We start from the raw sequence: 19,926 nt of genomic DNA, 5'->3' as shown, positions 1-19,926 counted from the left end.
TGCCCGAGGAAGGATTCGAACCTGCGACCGTAGCGGTCGCGCGGTTCCAGACTGTAGCGCCTTTAACCGCTTGGCCACCACGGCCGGCCATGTTTCACACCATACAAATACTTTCAGAAACGACATCCTGACACTTAAATCTATACTCGATGTTAAACAAATTTCTCTCACTGAGAAATACTTTCCTTGCCATTGCCACTCTACACCTTATATCCTCTCTACTTCGACTATCATCAGTTATTTTGCTCCCCAAATAGAAAAACTCATTAAGCGTCTCATTTCCTAATCTAATTCCCGCAGCATCACCCGATTTAATTCGACTACATTCCATGATCTCCGTTTTGCTTTTGTTGATGTTCATCATATACCCTCCTTTTAAGACACTGTCCATTCCGTTCGGCTGCCCTTCCAGGTCCATTGCTGTCTCTGACACAATTAAAATGTCATTGGCAAACCTCAAAGTTTTTATTTGTTCTCCAAGGAATTATAATTCCTATTCCAAATTTTTCTTTGTTTCCTTTACTGCTTGCTCAATATACAGATTGAATAACATCGGGGAGAGGCTACAACCCTTTCTCACTCCCTTCCCAACCACTGCTTCTCTTTTATGTCCCTCGACTCTTATAACTGCCATCTGGTTTCTGTACAGATTGAAAATAGCCCTTCGCTCCCTTTATTTTACCCCTGCCACCTTGAGAATTTGAAAGAGAGTATTCCAGTCAACATTGTCAAAAGCTTTCTCTAAGTCTACAAATGCTAGAAATGTATGTTTCCCTTTCCTTAATCTATTTTCTAAGATAAGTCGTAGGATCAGTATTGCCTCACGTGTTCCAACATTTCTACGGAATCCGAACTGATCTTCGCCGAGGTTGGCTTCTACCAGTTTTTTCCATTCGTCCGTAAATAATTCGTGTTAGTATTTTGCAGCCGTGGCTTATTAAACTGATAGTTCGGTAATTTTCGCATCTGTCAACACCTGCTTTCTTTGGGATTGGAATTATTATATTCTTCTTGAAGTCTGCGGTATTTCGCCAGTCTCATACATCTCGCTCACTAGATGGTAGAGTTTTGTTAGGCCTGGCTCTGCCAAGGCCGTCAGTAGTTCTAATGGAATGTTGTCTGCTCCCTGGGTCTTGTTTCGACTTAGGTCTTTCAGTGCTCTGTCAAACTCTTCACACATTATCGTATCTCGCATTTCATTTTCATCTGCATCCTCTTCCATTTCTATAATATTGTTCTCGAGCACATCGCCCTTTTATAGACCCTCTATATACTCCTTCCACCTTTCTGCTTTCCCTTCTTTGCTTAGAACTGGCTTTCCATCTGAGCTCTTGATATTCATACAAGTGGCTCTCTTTTCTCCAAAGGTCTCTTTAATTTTCCTGTAGGCAGCATCTATCTTACCCCTAGTGAAATAAGCCTCTAGATCTTTACATTTGTCCTCTGGCCATCCCTGCTTAGCCATTTTGCACTTCCTGTCGATCTCATTTTTGAGACGTTGGCATTCCTTTTTGCCTGCTTCATTTACTGCGTTTTTATATTTTCTCCTTTTATCAATTAGATTCAATATTTCTTCTGTTACCCAAGGATTTCTACCATCTCTCGTCTTTTTACCTACTTGATCCTCTACTGCCTTCACTACTTCATCCCTCAAAGCTACCCATTCTTCTTCTACTGTATTTCTTTCCCCCATTCCTGTCAATTGTTTCCTTATGGTCTCCCTGAAACTCTGTACAACTTCTGATTCTTTCAGTTTATCCAGGTCCCATCTCCTTAAATTCCCACCTTTTTGCAGTTTCTTCAGTTTTACTCTACAGTTCATAACCAATAGATTGTGGTCAGAGTCCACATCTGCCCCTGGAAGTGTCTTACAGTTTAAAACCTGGTTCCTGAATCTCTGTCTTACCATTATATAATCTATCTGATACCTTTTAGTATCTCCAGGATTCTTCCATGTATACAACCTTCTTTTATGATTCTTGAACCAATTGTTACATTTGATTAAGTTATGCTGTGTGCAAAATTCTACCAGACGGCTTCCTCTTTCATTTCTCTCCCCCAATCCATATTCACCCACTGTGTTTCCTTCTCTCCCTTTTCCTACTCTAGAATTCCAGTCACCCATGACTATTAAATTTTTGCCTCCCTTCACTACCTGAATAACTTCTTTCATCTCATGATACATTTCATCAATCTCTATGTCATCTACAGAGCTAGTAGGCATATAAACTTGTACTACTGTGGTAGGCGTTTGTTTCGTATCTATCTTGGCCACAATAATGCTTTCACCACGCTGTTTGTAGTAGCTTACCCGCATTCCTATTTTCCTGTTCATTATTAAACCTATTCCTGCATTACTCCTATTTGATTTTGTATTTATAACCCTGTATTCAACTGACCAAAAGTATTGTTCCTCCTGCCACCGAACTTCACTAATTCCCACTACATCTGACTTCAACCTATCCATTTCCCTTTTAAAATTTTCTAACCTACCTGCCCGACTAAGGGATCTGACATTCCACACTCCGATCCGTAGAACGCCAGTTTTCTTTCTGCTGATAACGACGTCCTCCTGAGTAGTCCCCGCACGGAGATGCGATTGGGGGACTATTTTAGCTCCGGGATGTTTTACCCAAGAGGACGCCATTATCATTTAACCATACAGTAAAGCTGCATGCCCTCGGGAAAAATTACGGCTGTAGTTTCCCCTTGCTTTCAGCCGTTCACAGTACCAGTACAGCACGGCCGTTTTGGTTAGTGTTGCAATGCCAGATTAGCCAATCATCCAGACTGTTCCCCTCCAACTACTGAAAAGGGTGCTGCCCCTCTTCAGGAACCACACGTTTGTCTGGCCTCTCAACAGATACCCATCCGTTGTGGTTGCACCTACGGTACGGCTATCTGTATCGCTGAGGCACGCAAGCCTCCCCACCAACGGCACGGTCCATGGTTCATGGGGGGGGCGGGGGGGGGGGGGGCGGAATACAGTAGCAAAAGTTAATTGAAAAAACAAGCAGCTGATCCAGACGATGCTCCAGGAATTGGCCTCTGAGAAGGTCCAGCAACAAACACTTTCGCGAGAGAGATAAGAGATGCATTCACTTCACAAGATGGTAACTCGGACAAGTGGCAGTCTAACGAATGACTAATGATAATCTTGCTGAAGCTACCTGATGTCCGATAAACCAAATGCAACGATGGAACGATCGCACTGCGCGGTCCTGGCTTCCCCTCCGTACCCAACCGAACTGGCCCTCTCACACGACCCGGAAAACAACGACGTCCGACGTCGCCCCAAATATAAGGCCAAAATGGTTCAAATGGCTCTGAGCACTATGGGACTTAACATCTATGGTCATCAGTCCCCTAGAACTTAGAACTACTTAAACCTAACTGACCTAAGGACAGCACACAACACCCAGTCATCACGAGGGAGAGAAAATCTCTGACCCCGCCGGGAATCAAACCCGGGATCCCGGGCGTGGGAAGCGAGAACGCTACCGCACAACCACGAGCTGCGGACCATATAGGCCACAGTTACTACATATCGATAACCGCCGCTGCCGCCACTGTAGGACAGGCAACGCTTGCGAAACCGAGTGGCGTCCAGTCAACACGAGAAGAAGACAAACAACCACAACCATGCCAACTAAACGATACCGTCGGGCCTCAACAGAAGGCGGAAACCTACAACAGCACCAGCGCGAGCCACAGCATGGCTCTCTTACCTATGGTTTTTTAATGTCAATAGGCATTTTTCCATTTAAAAAAGTATACATTTTCACAAAAAATGCACTTTCTAAGTGTCATTACAATCTGTTTATTCGCTAACAATACGACTCCCTGACTACCAACCCACAGTGTGAAAACTGCACCATAAATAGCAATTTCTGTTTCACAATAGTTGCTGCGCAGCTTTTATGTGTTTCAGTCTGTATATTATATCTGATTTCACAGCCGCCTATTGGGTATTTAAATATGGTGTTATTGGGTTAAGCAAAATCTCCTCTGTAAAAATCAATATTGATTTCACAAACAACAAGCGTGTGAAACCAGATTCCTCTGTTCACGAGACCCAGAAAACAGTAGATACCGACCCCTAGGACGGTAAATTGTTCCTTGACTTTCGGAAGGTATTCTAGGCAGTTATTTGCTCTCGTGTACTGGGAAAATACGTAGGTACAGAAAATCATACCAGCTTTTTTTATTGGACTGAACAGTGCCTAGCAGAATCTCCAGATGTGAAAGCAACTTTGGGTGCACCCCAAGGAAGTGTTACAGGCCCATTACTGTTCACAATATGTACATGGTTATTCATAAGTACCTCTGCTGTTCCAAAAGGTGACAGCAAGAAAACAAAAAGACACAGAAAAATGACACAGATCAGTGTATAGCGCATCCCTACGAGTTTCGATTCGTAATACGTGCCATGGTGTCGTTACAGAGCTCGCAACTACGTCGTCGCAGGCGTTTCACAACATGTATACAATCAACCACTCTGTATTGTCGCATGGAATTGGTCTGTGCCTACAGACAGGTAACCAGTGTACAGGTTTGAAGGGCAACATGATGTCTTTGCACATTCCTAGGTAGCAGCATCAGTGACTTCAGTTAAATGCATGCACATGTTGCCGTTTGACATGTTGCAAATGGCATCTATATTAAACATTTCAAATATGAGTTAAGAACTTAGAGAGATGCTATGTCCACTGATAGGTGTCTGTTTTTTGTATGTTTTCTGGTTTCTACACAGTCTTCTTGTGAAATTCAGGAGATAAAGTACGCACAGGATATGGTGGCCGGTGCACAGCGACGAATATTCGTCCGAAGAGCCAGGTAAGTTCCTTCGTTCGTTCTGGACGGAAGGCCGCCACTGTTTGCCTGCACTCGGACAGTTGGCGACACGCTGCACTGACGTAATCGAAGCACATGCCCTGCAATCTTTCTGAAACGATTTTACAGAAACTAATCTGTAAAAGAATTCATTTTTGTGTCATGTCACTTAAAGCTTAATATGTCAGCTTCTTGATGAAGTGCACATCATTTTGTTATTGGTCATAGTTATTGTAATATATGCATTTAAATAAGACACTGCACGAAATTCCAAAAAGTTTGCAGTTAAAAAAAGGAATCCGTATTTATTTGCGGTTGGTGCATATTACACCATATGTTGCTGGTTATGAAATATAGCTAATATATTCAATTTTTATTTAGAATTGAGTGGAGGTCTCCATCTGTCACTAATCTAGAGAAAATTGATATTATGTAGCACACTCGTTTGTGACCTCCTGCACCAGCCACAACGCCAGAATGAAATATTTATAACATTCCTCATAACACTTAAATAGTTTGAGATCTCAAAACGAGATATTGGCAAATGATAGTACACAAAAAGGAAAGTATTTTGTCATATGGTTAATATGTGAGACTTCATTACTAACTATGTTATTCAACTAACTACAGACTGTTTCGACGAGACAGTTTAAGTTTTAAGTGCCATCGGTAGCTGGTGAAATGAGAATTGCTATGGGTTTGGAACAACATAAGTGAAGGCGTTACACGTTTAGTTTTGTACCAAGGATGCGCTTTTTCATTAGCTATTGACGATCCTTGTCCTTAGTTCCTCAATAAACTTAATAAATCATTGTTTAACGATTCTGATGCAGCTGCATCTGCGCAGCACTTTACTGAACCGACGTTTGTAAACTCCGCTGTGTTTTGGCGAAAGAAGCAAATTTTAAAATGGCAAAAAGAGAACTGTTGGCGTACTGAAATTTTGCCACTCACGGTGCTTCTCTTAAAGTTACAAATGGTTGACATGGAAGGTGAAAATAAATCGCTGCTTTCGCTGCGTATTAAGCCGAATTCTCTTTCGTTGTTAACTAAGCCAGAGGTGACAGTAGATATTTTTGGATGGTCACCATGCAAGACTAGGTGTGGTAGGGCTTAACACAATATTTACTAAAATACAAGTGGAGGTTTCAGTTTAGAATGAATTTCCCCTTCAGCACACAACATTTCCCCTACAGTGCATTGATGGCCAACCCACAAGCCCCACTCTTTGCCCAGCTGACTGCGCGTCTACCAGCCACGTTATTCTGAATGAACTCTGCTTATGAATAACACTGTGTAAACGACCTAGTGGTACTATAAGAAGACTGTGCTGTTGTACAAATAGAAGTTTCAATCTTAGAAAATTGTAGCACAGTTGTGGAAGAACTACAAAAGATCGGCATTTGTTGCACAGAATCAGAATGATTCCTTGAAAGGGCACAGTTGATTTTCCCCCCGACCTTATTCACTATTCAAGCTTGTGCTCTGGCTCTAATGACGTCATCGATGGTACATCAAACCCAAATCGACCTTCTCACAATCTAAAATGATTTTATGTCCCACTTGTTTTACTACATCTTGAATTTTGTTGATGTTATAATCTGTTTCAGTACTTTAAGCCAATTTGCATCAGAATTTCGTTTTCATTATTCCACTTTACAATCTTGTATTTCTCCAAAGTACAAAATTCTATATAGGTATTTGTTTGCTTCCATTAAAAAACAGATAGTCAAAATTGCTTCCCTCCAACCTTTTTTTGCAGCGAAACGGATATTTGAGCTATATCTCTTCCTTTCTTTTTCTTTCTGTTCGTCCATATTCTGTTGTAGTTAACAAGTTTAGAGAATTATACGTCATTTTTTTGCGTGTAGAAATTCCATTTACCTTTTTTTATTTGAGGCTGTTCCCTTACCTCCAAAATATAGCTTCAGCGCCCACACTTGTCCTGAATATGAACCTCTACCGATCTCTCGCACTGACACACTTATGGGTACCATTTCAACATCCATCCCGTGTCCACACATTACTGTAACACATCAATCTCTCCTTCCACACCTCAGTATAACATATAATCGCCTCCCCTGACCTCATCGTGGAAACGATTGTTTAGTAACTCCACTTCAATGACGTTGTTGTCGGTAACATTATCATTCCTATTACGCAGTGAAGGTAATGACTGTCTCTTGCCGATGATATATTGTACATACGACTAGAAACTAAATAAAGTTTTGCTGTGGAAGCTGTTAAAAGCATCTCGCACTGAAAGTTGGATCTAGTATTTGAGCTCTGCAAACAGTTGCCAATCTTGGAGACTGTGCGTTCTTTAAAATCAGGCATACTTTTTAAGTTGTTTCTACAACAGTGCCTTGACGTTTTTTGTGTACCACAAGGGATCTGTTCCATATCTTATTAATTTACTTGATATAAAATTCTCAACTGTCGTCAATAATATTTCTTTGAAGTTAAACCATATTTGGTTGACACATACATAGTATGGAAAGAGTGGCGACTGTCTGTGCCTAAGGCCTCAAGCGAGTTTTATCTTTCTTTAATAGATATATTTTGCTCTTATTTTTGGTAGTTTTGTATGGTTCAATATTCAGTCTCGCTACCTTGACCTTGTGTTCAGTAATTCTTTTAATTGACATGATGTCCTTCGTTTGTTCACGACTGTACACGGCTAGCAGGTCTTGTATGTCATTGCAACCATTTGCAGTTTACTGTTGTAGCCACTTCTTTTGTGTAGTGGACTCCAGATCTATTAATAGATCACGAGTCCACTAATCAAAGGAGGTGACTACACCAGTAGTGGAGACTGTGTAGCGTGGACTGGGAGTTTTAAATTTTAGAGCAGCTCAGAAAAATTCAAACAGGGACACAGCATCAAAGGCATCAGGTCGAACACAAGACATTGATTAGAACTAGAGAAGTTCTTTATCACAGTTGTAAATTGTTGGAGCTCTGTAGGAGCTATAATCGCTCATAGAAAGCACTGAAAAGAAATCTCTTAAAGCTGGCTGAGGCTAGAGACGACTGAAGTATTTACCAGAGACCTATCGGTGTTCAGGAAGGACAGACTAAACTCCCTGACTCAGACAATATATTCCATGAAAATGTTCAAGGGAAATTTGAGCAACGGTACCTGACTCATGTAATTGTAGTTGGTAGGGACTTCAATCTATCCTCGATACGTTAGTGGAAACACATATTGAAAGCGACGGTAGGCACAGTTTTCCTAAATTATGGATTAATAAAAGTGAAATGTTTTGAATTTATTTTAGAACTTGTAAAAATTCTCTAAAATATAATTTACACAAGTTATTTATCTACAAAAGTAGGTCAAGGAAGAGAAACCCTTCCTCTACCAGCCAGTACAATTTGTAACATTATCATAAACAGTTAATGAGAAAATGTGTGTAAAATTGACAAATTTCGCATTGTGGGTATATGTGGTAATATCTCCTCTCAAAAATGAAACTAACTATGCAAATGGAATTTTTTTTCTTTCAAAATAAGTTCTAAGTATTTATTCCTCTGTAAAAATCTCATTCCACTACTAAATACTAAAATAAGAAACAGTATAAAGCATTCACAATTAATAAAATATTCCGCTCTATTATGTCGTGGTCTAAGGGATTTCACTTCAAAGCCCAGCTTAAGAGCCTGGAATATTTTATTAATTGTGACAATTCCGGCTGTGAAAGTTTACATTTTACAAGGTTACAATATGTCCATCTAAGGTGAGCCTTGAGACCTTTAAAAACTTCTCTCTAGGTAGGCCTGCTGTACTGTTCTAGTTTCAATAAAATTGTTCTATCTGTTAAAATGCGTGGAAAAGAAAGAAAATATAAAATTTATGTTATTTTTGTTTGTTAAGTGAATTTTTTAATTCTATTATTTACATACAGTTTCATTTTTCATGAGAAAAGTTGGACAAAATACCACGTAATTTTATATTGATGTGTTAGAGATAGGACACTGTTTAACTTTGTAAGTTGTAGTTTACATGTGAAGGAAACTCAACAGTAAGTACTTAAATTTGAAGAAATTTTTCTTGAAAGGAATTGAAAATTGATGAAAATGGTCAAAATGTTTGTGTATACAACTGGAAAGGATAATAAATAGTTGTGAGTATAATGAAAGAAAAATTGCACAGTGGACCTGGTTTCGACAGCTGGTGACAGAATCAATTTAAACTGACATGTCCATCACTAAAATGGTGTCAGATAAAATGTTTGCACCAAGCTTTGGGCCACATGAGGTTTGTTATTTATTTAATAGTCAAAACTCACAAATGTGAAAATATATGACAACAGAAGCCAAAACGTTTCAGTAAACCTTCTGTGATATACTTGTACATGTGTTGTTACATGCCACCACAGACTTTAATAAGTGATTTTATCCTAGTTAGAACAAACGTATTTGAAATGTAAACTATTTTATTGAGTCCCGTTTGTAACTGGGCTGAAACTCCGACTTGAGTAATACTTGAGACCGAATTCAGTGGTGGCTTAGCTCATAAAAATACATTCGCAAAAATGCTGCAAATGGCACGTTTATGGATCCATGTTTTTGCTTCGATTATTAAACTCTTCAATAAACCATTATACGAAAGATAGCCCATATGAAAAGCACCTTCATTGAAATGGTTTCAGTAATAACACTTATATAAACTAACAGTATATTTTCGCAGTACCATTGTTCATTAAGTATTAGCCTATAAACAAAAGATCGTAGTTGATGTTAATGATAGCGATCAAAGATACCTGTACTTTTCCACAGGAATCACCAAAGTTTAGAGCTTGTACCTTCCCTTAATAGACATTCACTGAAAGGGAACACAGACTTTTAATGTCTGCAGCTTTCCTTTTCCTCAGTTTGTTCACAGTATTAAATTAAAACAACTGAATTCAGCTTCTTCTGATTCTCACTTACTGTAGTAGAAACTGATGCAACAACTCCGTTTCCTTTTTTTAAATGGAATGATGTTATCCTACAAGATGCAAACTCAAGTAAATTAGTTCACATTCCCTAAATGATTGGACTTGCTTCACTCTCGTCTCCTACATACATTTTCTCCGCTTGTAAGGAACGCAAAGGAGCATAACACAGAGCTGTAAACTTAGCACCGTATCAGCGTTCCAAAGAAATCATTCTAGTCCCGATCATTTTTGGGGTACCCATGACTGAAATGTGAGGTGAGATGAAAGGTTTCCAAAGATATGGTCACCTTACACGCAGCTCGTTGTAGAGTGAGAGGGACCTATAGTTAAGGTACACTCTAAAACACAGTGTAGCTTGGCATTTCTCTCTCTCTCTCTCTCTCTCTCTCTCTCTCTCTCTCTCTCTCTCTCTCATGCACACACACACACACACACACACACACACACACACACACACAGCATTGTCAAAGGTGAAATAAACAAAAGAAAAGTGAGTAGAAAATGCTATGGACAGCAATGGATTGAAACCCAGACCAGCTAATTTTCAATTGCAATCTGACATTTATCCTCTGAGTCAAAGAACCACATCCAGAATTGGGTCTCTGTAAGTCAATTTTTGTAAAAGGTGATTGAGGAACAGCTGCTGTTCAACATATAACGTAAAATTAAAAACACCTTCCGCTGTCTATAATTTGAATATAATTTATTTATGTGATCAGTTATGCCCCTGACCAACGGGGCGGAGGAATCCAGCGTCTTGTCAGTTGAAATGGGGCCCACGTTAAGTAAATGATATCCTGGTGTGACGCCCTCAATGTGCGTTTAAGTAATGATAAATTATGATATTTTATCCATTTTGGATCTTATGAACTCCATGACTGTTAACGATAGTCGGTAAATGGCGCAACCAGTCACAAATACTTTTTGAATGTTTTATTTTACTGTCATAACCGGTTTCGGCCATCATGTCCATCTTCCAATGGCTAACATTTTTTGTTAAATAGATGCATTGTTCAACAGCATGTCGTATGCTCCACAATACGTTCCAGTAGATGGCGGTTCGTTTTGTTGTGGTTCACGTCGTTTTCTAATTCGATACTCAACAGGCATTTTAAGAATATTACGAAGTGTTGCCACAGTATCTTATTTACAATATGTGTGCTGTAGTGGAATTCAAGAACGTATACATCGAGCTAGAAAACCACATGGACCACAACGAAACGAACAGCCATCGGCTGAAACGTATTGTGGAGCAGACAACATGTTGAATAAAACATCTATTTAACGAGAAATATTAGCCATCTGAAGATGAGCATGGTACCATAAAACAGGTTATGTCAGTAAAATAAAACATTCAAAAAATACTTGTGGTTGACTGTGTCATTCACCGACTACAAGATAAATTATTTTTATTCTTTGGTTGTAGTGGGCTCAAATCTGTTGAATGCATACAGAAATCTTTAATCAATTCACTGTAAGTTATTCATAATAAAGATTAAATAATTGTTGTGGTTGGCAAGAGAGCCAACACCGTTTTACTAAAGGAGGCCGAAATGCACGCGTTTTAGCTCACGCAGGGTGGCGTGAGGTCTGGAACAGAACAAGGAAATTACAATTTAGAAAAACAGACGTAGCTGGTAGAATACTTAACTTTAATCCATTAATGATGAACGTCGGTTTTGACGGTACATGATTCACAACATCAATAGTAACTGATAATGGCGCCTTGCTAGGTCGTAGCAAATGACGTAGCTGAAGGCTCTGCTAAACTATCATCTCGGCAAATGAGAACGTAAGTAGGCAGTGAACCATCGCTAGCAAAGTCGGCTGTACAACTGGGGACAGTGCTAGGAAGTCTCTCTAGACCTGCCGTGTGGCGGCGCTCGGTCTGCAATCACTGATAGTGGCGACACGCGGGTCCGACGCGTACTGCCGGACCGCGGCCGATTCAAAGGCCACCACCTAGCAAGTGTGGTGTCTGGCGGTGACACCACATTACTCCCCCGCAAATCGGCCTACGGTTGTGGTATAAGGCTTCCGCCCGGCGTGGGGAGGACCCCATGTTGACGTATGCGACGAGGTGGGGAGCCTAACAACAGGCGAGGCTGTGCCACCCGAACCCTGCCATTCGGACCACGGGGAGCTAGGAAAGGCCTGAAAACCTGCTCCAGGGGCGCGCCAACATGCGGTGTATGCGCTCGTAGAGAGACAGGAGGGGCCGAAGGGTCGACCTCCATCGGGCCAGGGCACCCGACGGGCGAAGACACGTGGTCCGGAGCGGGCAAGAGTTCCATGTCAGAGGACAACTGGTCCCAGGAAGCGATCGGCGGCACGTGACCCACGGAGGCGCCCGGCGGCTGCAGCAAAGCGTCCACTGCGGGCGTCGCCGGCGGGAGAACAGGCGGCGGCGGCGGCGCGTCGCCATGGGGCAAAATGGAAGGCAGCGTCGGTAACACCTGGGGCTGAGGCGAGCCAGTAGATCGGTCCCCAGGGCGCTGACCGGACGGCACCGTCGCTGAAAGCAGACGGGGAGCGGCAGATCCTGTGCGACGACAGAGGCGCAGCTGGTTGAGATGCCGGCGCACCTCACCAGAGGCCCCCAAAACCAGCTACATAGCGCGTCCGAGGCAGCGAAGAATGCGCCGTGAACCTCGGTAGTGGCGGTAGTAGACAACGTCGCCTGGGGCAAAAGCAGGTGTCTGGCGCTGCACAGAAACCTGATGCGGCGGATGTAGCAAAGACATCAAGGTTCGATGAGGGCGACCGTGGAGAAACTCAGCCAGCGAGCGACCATCTCGGGGCTGAGAGCGATACGAGGACAAAAAGAGCAATAGCGCGTCCTCCCGAGAATGCGACTCTTTCAACTTCAACATCTGTGACTTGAAAGTCCTGACCAATCGTTCAGCGGCACCGTTTGACTGTGGCGAAAACGGCGAGGACGTCAGATGTTGAATACCATTGGCCTTGCAGAATGACTGAAATTCTGCAGACATGAATTGTGGGCCATTGTCGGAAACAATAGTCTGTGGAAGACCTTCAATGCAAAAGATAGCAGATAACGCTTGGATGGTGGCAGATGACGTCATGGAAGACATCCGGACAACAAAAGGAAATATACTGAATGAATCTATCATAACCAACCATCGAGCATTCCAGAATGGACAAGCAAAATCGATGTGTAAGCGTTGCCAAGGGGAAGTGGCTTTTGGCCATGCAAAGAATTTCCGCGGTGGTGCGGATTGTTGTTTGGCACACATCATGCAAGAAGAGCACATATTCGTAATCGTGGCATCGATTCCGAACCAAGTACAGTGCTGACGATCAAGTTGTTTAGTTCTCACTATACCCCAATGTCCTTGGTGGAGAAGCTGTAAGACAGAGGACTGTAACGAACGTGGGACCACGACCCTGGACTGATCATTATCAGAACTCAACAGCAAAACACCACGTCGTACAAAAAGTCTCTCCTTGTGAGCAAAAAATCGGCGAACCAACGGGTCCCCGATCCGTGACTTTGACAAGGGCCATTGTGTAGCAACAAAACGCAGAACGGTAGCAAGGATAGGGTCGGCAGCTGTGGCTGTAGCTACACGACGAAAATCAATCGGAAACGATTCGACCACGTCATCTGTTTCCGCATCAATGAACATGCAAGCAAGTTCGGAGGAATCGAATGCCCTATCCTCAGCAACAGGCAAGCGGGACAATGCATCGGCGTTTCCGTGCTTAGCAGTGGACCGATACAAGATATCTTAGCGGTACTTTGAGAGGAGTATAGACCAGCGAATGAATTTCTGCGCTGTACGTGGAGGTACAGGCTTGGTCGGATGAAAAAGCGATGTCAAAGGTTTGTGGTCTGTGATTATGGTAAAGTGACGACCATACAAGAAATCATGAAACTTTGTAACACCAAATACGAGAGCCAATGCTTCTTTCTCGATCTGTGAATAATTTCTTTGCGCAGACGAGAGCAATTTGGACTCAAAGGCAATAGGGCGATCGTGCGATCCATCTTTGTGCACAAGCACAGCACCGATCCCGAAATCCGATGCATCCACCATCAACAAAAGGGGCTTCTGGGGGTCGAATGGCGTAAGGCAAGTATTGGAAAGCAACGCCGATTTCAACTGGCGAAAGGCGCGTTCGCATTCCGTCGTCCAGACGAACGGAACACCTTTACGGCGTAAGCGATGAAGCGGAGCTGAAATGGAAGAGGCATGTGGCACATATCTGTTATAGTAATTAATTTTTCCCAGCACACTCTGCAGCTGCTTCAAATTCTGCGGCGAAGGCAAGTCTTGTATGGCATGAAGGTGCATGGGACTGGGATGTGTATGCCTTGGGCATTGAGTACATGTCCCAGGTATGGCAAATCATGAGCAAAAAACACACATTTGTCCTTCCGCAAGCGAAGGCCATTTTATCGCAAGACCTGAAATAATGTTCTGAGATTGGCTAAATGTTCTTCTTCCGTCTTTCCGGAGATCACAATATCGTCCAGATAGTTTCCTGCAGTAGGGACCGACGCACAAACAGTTTGTAGGTATTGCTGAAACAATGCAGGGGCAGATGCCCACCCGACTTCTTTCGTTCAAGTTTTATCTCTTATTTTTCCCAGGCTGTAATAAGAACTTAGTTTTAAATGATTGACGATTACCTTTCAAAAATGTACATATTGGAACGAAAAATACATCCGACACCATGACACAGTCAATATAAATAGATTATTTCGTCTTGCTTAACCGATGGATCGCCCAGTCACTAGTTGTGGATTCACTGTTGCCTTGAAGTCCACACAAAGTCTCAATTTTCCGGAAGGTTTTGGCAAAATTACTAAGGGTGATGCCCAGAGAGAAGCCTGCACACGTTCAATTACACCTTGTGATTCCAAATCATGTAATGTTTTTGTGACCTCATCATGCAATGCGGGGGGGGGGGGGGGGGGGGGGGGGGGAACATTGCGCTGAAAAATTTCGGTTGCGAATTTACTTTCAGTTCCAAATGTACTTTATAGTTCTTAGCGCAACCGAGGCCCGGTGCAAAAATGTCTGCAAATTCTTCACATAGGCGAGAAACACTGTCTGAAGGCACAGTCTGGTTCACTGATAGGACCTGATTTACTGTAGACAATGTAAACAACTGAAATAAATCGAAACAAAACAAGTTCACTGCAGAAGAAGAACGAAGGATGTAAAGTGACAAGTTTTGTTTGTCCTTTGTATGTTGCAAGAAGGCTGCACTGTCCTAACACAGGGATATCTTCACCTGAATAACTAGTTAACTTAACATTTGCGGCCCGCAACGGAGGTGTGCCCAGCTGTTTGTGCATGTCTTGATTGATCAGTGAAACTGCAGCCCCGGTATCAAGCTGGAATGGTATCACTTTGCCGTTAATGTCCAAGTCCAAAAAAAGTTTGTTGTCCTGCTGACGACAAGAGCGACTGTCTCGTGCAACGTGAACTGACTCTGGTACAAAATCACTTGCGACTTGACGGGAGTTCTGGCGATGTCGACGCACACTATTTGTGGGACGAACACAGTCACTGTTAGAGAGAGTGACACTGAGCGGAGTGGAATGAACTACATGAATTTCCATGGGCGAAGTTTCACGAGCCTGAGTAGCCTTGGTTCGAATCCGGCGTGAAACAAAGGGCCTGGAATGGTTGTGAGTTTCCGATCTGAGCTTTTTCTGGCAAACACTCTGAACATGTCCTTTTTTATTACAGAAAAAGCAAATAGCTTGGCGTGACGGGCAATTCTCACGCGAATGTCTAGTAGCGCACTGCGGGCATCATTTTAGCACTGCATTTGCTTGCCAGCGTGGCACATGTGGCTGAGAGCCTGGCGGCAGCGGCGTGGCTGGGCGTGAGGGCTGTTTACTGCTCCGTGCAGCTCACCCGGCGGGCTGGTTAACCTGACACACGGGTGGCGAAGTTTCAAATGATTCCTGAGCAAAGTCAAGTGTTTCCTGCCGATCCAATATGTCCATCACTTGTTGAAGGGAGGGATTGACTAGTTTCAAAATCTGTTCCCTTATACGAACATCAGAAACGTTCTGTGCAATTGCATCATGGACCATAGTATCTGAATAAGGGAGTCCACATTGACACTCAAAAGCACAATCCCTAGTAAGGCCTTGCAAAGTTGCAACCCACTCCCGATTAGTCTGACCTGCCGTATGTTTTGTACGAAAGAAGGTATACCTTTTTGCAACTGCATTGACTGATTCATTGAAATATGCATCTAATGCAGACAAAATCTCTTCGTAGGACATAGTTGCTACGTCGTGTCGGGGAAATAATTTGACTATCACACAGATGATAACAAAAAAGTGTGCCGCTCGTTACCTTGAATTCTGTAGGCGGCAAGATGGAATACAAATTGGCGTGACCACTCCGTCCAGCTTTCCAGAGCAGCATCAGAAGGTCGAAAAGTTGGTGCAACTGTGTGTTGTGGCTGCGTTAGCGTTGGAGCGGCTGCTGCCGCATCGTTTTGCATCAAACGTTGACCCTGGACGAGCTGTCCAAGGGCATCCAGTAAGGCCTGCATCTGCTGATTCTGTAAGCGATAAAATTCGGACAGTACATCTGGAGATTGTGGCGAAGCCATTTCACAAGTAAATCAGGGCAATATCGATAAGAACGCGGTTTTGCCTCGTCGCTAACGTTGTGGTTGGCAAGAGAGCCAACACCGTTTTACTAAAGGAGGCCCAAATGCACGCGTTTTAGCTCACGCAGGGTGGCGTGAGGTCTGGAACAGGACAAGGAAATTAGAATTTAGAAAAACGAACGTAGCTGGTAGAATACTTAACTGTAATCCATTAATGATGAACGTCGGTTCTGACGGTACATGATTCACAATATCAATAGTAACTGATAATGGCGCCTTGTTAGGTCGTAGCAAATGACGTAGCTGAAGGCTATGCTAAACTATCGTCTCGGCAAATGAGAACGTATGTAGACAGTGAACCACCGCTAGCAAAGTCGGCTGTACAACTGGGGCGAGTGCTAGGAAGTCTCTCTAGACCTGCCGTGCGGCGGCGCTCGGTCTGCAATCACTGATAGTGGCGACACGCGGGTCCGACGCGTACTGCCGGACCGCGGCCGATTCAAAGGCCACCACCTAGCAAGTGTGGTGTCTGGCGGTGACACCACAGTAATGATGATTTCGACTGACGTTTGTAAATTATTTGTAATCTGATGTAGGGCGTGAAACTATTTTTACATCTGCTATCACAAATCTAGACCATGATCTGATACATATTCATAGACCAGAGTTCGTTAAACTATGTAGGTACAAAAAAACTCCATTGAAGTAATTACTCACGAAATATTTCTGAAATAATAAAACAGAGGTGATTTGTTTTCAGCTTGCTACGTAATGATGTACTCGGCTTATGTGCCCCGATGCGGACACACAGAATGAAAATTATTAAAATCTTTGCAACTTATGCAGAGTTTTACCGTGTTTCGAATATCCAATGTTAATCTTTAGAAGAACTCGACTCCCTGGGCTGTGTTTAATAAAAATCTTATTATACGCCTTAATGGCAAACAAGAATCAAATTAGTTTAAACACTGTTATTAGTCCGATATTTGGTTTACGATACTATTTGTATAACATTGGTCATGGGGCCTGAAGATGGCGTAGTGAAACGCCGAAACACGTGCATTATATTCAAATCATAGACGGCCAAAGGCATTTCTAATTTTGCATTTTACACCCATAATTAGTGAACACTAGTAATAAATTACAAGTACGACTAGAAAATGACATATTAAGCTATGAGAGAACTAGCAATACAGGAGCACATGCTCTGTTCAGCTCTGCAAACAAAACGTGAACACAGTATTGTTTTAAATGTGAATGTATGCTTTCCCGGCGTATACAGCTGGCGAAGAGTTCTCGGGCTTCCAGCCGGGTGGCGGTGTCTTCAAACTGCGACGAAAAAAAATGGTTCAAATGGCTCTGAGCACTATGGGACTCAACTGCTGAGGTCATAAGTCCCCTAGAACTTACAACTAATTAAACCTAACTAACCAAAGGACATCACACACATCCATGCCCGAGGCAGGATTCGAACCTGCGACCGTAGCGGTCGCGCGGTTCCGGACTGTAGCGCCTAGAACCGCTCGGCCACTCTGGCCGAAACTGCGACGTTTCGACGAGTGACATACTCGTCATCTTCTGGCGAAGTGCCGAGACTTTGCTGATGCCGGTCCCTTTATACCTGCGGCGTGCCCCCACCACCTGGCCACGGGAGGCTGGGTCCAGAGGAGCCGGCGGGCGGGGTGGAGGGGGAAGCGGGTGCGCCGTTCGTGTCTCCGTGAGAGCATTCCGGTCGCGTCTCGTGAGCTGGACGGTTGTTGGTGCATTCCTGGCGTATTGCGGCTAATGCTGGATTCCAGGCCGCGCTCAGTTGATAACCTTCGTCCCTGTTCACAAGATTCTCGTGGACCCGTATTTCTATTGATTCTTTAATGACGCTGTCCCAATAGCTCCCGGCTCGGCACAGCACTCTGGTATTCTCGAAATCAAAGGTGTGGTTTTCTTTGATGCTATGTTCAGCTATAGCAGATTTATCTGTCCAAGTTGGACATGCCTGGTGTGTTCCTCGCACCTTTTCGAGATGCAGCTCTGCGTTTGTCCAATGTACTGTACACCACATTCGCAGGCAATGCTGTATATACCAGGTGTGTTGAGTTCGAGTGGGTCTTTAGCTGAGCCCAGCAGCTCTTTCATCTTTGGCGGTGGTCGGAAGACGGTATTTATGATTGATTTTCTCAGTAGCCCCCGGATTTTGGCTGATATGGGCCCCAAATATGGAAGAAAGGCGAGTCTCTTGTTAACTTCCTCTTCTTCCTCTTCCTGAAAATTGTCAGCCTGTCTCCTCTTGAAGGCCCTACCAATCTGTGTTTCACTGTACCCGTTTTTCCGAAATACCTCTCTTAGGTGGTGTAATTCGTCTGAGAGGCTTTCTTTGTCACAAATGACGCGCGCCCTATGTACCAAAGTGGTCAGTACTGACTGGCGTTGCGCCGGATGGTGGCAGCTGGTTGCATGGAGGTACAGGTCTGTGTGCGTCTTCTTTCTACATACTGAATGGCCCAGCGTGCCATCCGCTTTCTTCCTGATCAGTATGTCCAGGAATGGAATACAGCCATTCTCTTCTACTTCCATCGTGAAGGTGATATTCTCATGTATGCCGTTTAGGTGGTCCATAAACTCCTCCAGTGCCTGCCTGCCATGCTGCCAAATCACGAAAGTGTCGTACACATAGCGGAAGAAGTGCCTGGGTTTACGGTGAGCAGTTTGTAGTGCCACCTCCTCAAAGCGTTCCATATAAAGATTCGCGATCCCTGGAGCAAGGGGAGATCCCATGGTCACTTCATCCACTTGTTCATAATGTTCTCCATAGCACTTGAAGTAGGTGGTCGTAAGTGCATATTCAAAGAGCTTCACTGTTTCAGGCTCGAAGTGCTGGTTAAGGAGTGCCAAGGCGTCTTGTAGAGGTACTTTCGTGAACAAGGAGTTGACGTCGAAGCTCACGAGTAGGTCATCTCTCTGAATTCGGATGTCCTTCAGTATTCTTACGAAATCTGCGGAGTTTTTCACGTGATGACTGCTGTGTCCCACCAGTGGTTTTAATAGTGTCGCCAGGTATTTGGTCAGTTCATAACTGTGCGAGTTGATGGTGTCCAGAATCTTGGGCAATCCATACAGGCGCGGTGTCGTTGGCGCTCTGTGATACAGCCGTTTCTGCACTGCCTCTGGTAGATCTGAGTCCTTCAGTAGCGCCACGGTTTTCCTGGTCATTGTCGATGTAGGGTCCTTGTTGAGTTTCCTGTGTGCTGGGTCTTGCACCAGAGAGCCGATTTTCTGTTGGTAGTCGACTGTGCGAATCAGCACCGTCGCATTTCCCTTGTCTGCTGGGAGAACCATGATGTCAGCATCATCCCTCAGTGCGCGGATAGCCTCTCGCTCCGGCGCAGTAATGTTGGCTTTCGGGAGTCGTGTCTTGTCGATGATCCTGCAGGTCTCCCTTCGGACCTGCTCAACTTCCTCCTTGGGTAGGCCCCAGACTGCTTCCTCTATGCTGCTGATGATGTCTCGTTTCGGTGTGGTCCTTGGTACAGGTGCAAAGTTCAAC

The 19,926-nt window shown here is 43.7% G+C and overlaps 1 protein-coding gene across 1 annotated transcript in view; it reads left to right on the top strand.

The window, feature by feature from the left end:
• The window catches only part of LOC126482001 (methyl farnesoate epoxidase-like), a 332,140-nt gene that overhangs the window by 115,740 nt on the left and 196,474 nt on the right, over nucleotides 1-19,926 (top strand). The window lies entirely within an intron of this gene.

Source organism: Schistocerca serialis, chromosome 5, assembly GCF_023864345.2.
Source record: "Schistocerca serialis cubense isolate TAMUIC-IGC-003099 chromosome 5, iqSchSeri2.2, whole genome shotgun sequence".
In the NCBI taxonomy this organism is placed as follows: domain Eukaryota; kingdom Metazoa; phylum Arthropoda; class Insecta; order Orthoptera; family Acrididae; genus Schistocerca; species Schistocerca serialis.
The sequence above is the reverse complement of the archived record's forward strand: the minus strand, read 5'-3'. Positions and strand labels throughout refer to the sequence as shown.